Source organism: Trypanosoma equiperdum (genome assembly GCF_001457755.1).
Source record: "Trypanosoma equiperdum strain OVI genome assembly, contig: ctg_1958, whole genome shotgun sequence".
NCBI classification, from domain to species: Eukaryota; Euglenozoa; class Kinetoplastea; order Trypanosomatida; family Trypanosomatidae; genus Trypanosoma; species Trypanosoma equiperdum.
Window position 1 is genome coordinate 360 of NW_027124013.1, and position 658 is coordinate 1017.

Below are 658 nucleotides of genomic sequence, written 5' to 3' on the forward strand. Positions count from 1 at the left end.
CATTTGCAACCATCACTGTCTTTGCATTCGCTTTTTTTAAGGTTCTTATTGCAGTTTGATCCTGGATTATTTTGTCTGTCGCTGTGCCGCTGGTACCGCTTTGCTGTCTACTACCTGTATAAGCTTCTGAGCGACGCTATTTCCTTGCTTTTCGCTGGCTTTAAGCCAAGTGCTTAACAGTGTTGATTCTGCTGCTTCTTTTTCTGCCCTCTTTAGGGTTTGCGCCACGTTTGAGACTTCCTTTGCCAACGGGATGTCGTATAATTTTTGCAGCGTCGCCGCCGTTAGAGCAGTGTATTCGACACATAAGCCTTGACTGTTGCTGCCTGCACAGCCTGTACTTTTGAATATCCTAGGTAGGCGTTGGGGCTTTTGAACCTTAACCTCGAGACGATATTGGCTACGGCGTTGTCTAGACAGCGAGCGTCAACGGTCGTGGTGGCTGTGCTATGCACGTTGCCATTATGTCGCCGAAGTCCCGTGCTGCGTCCGCTAGGTTTGCGCCAGCGTCGTTTTGGTGATTTATGAGCCACCCGCAGGCGTTTGCTCCATCGCCGCCGCTGCTTTTCTTGTGGCAAAGACAAACTATTGTCGCCGCCACCGTGGTGGCCTTCGAGCCGCTGCCGCCGGCTTTGCAGGAGTTTTGGGTTGAGTCTCC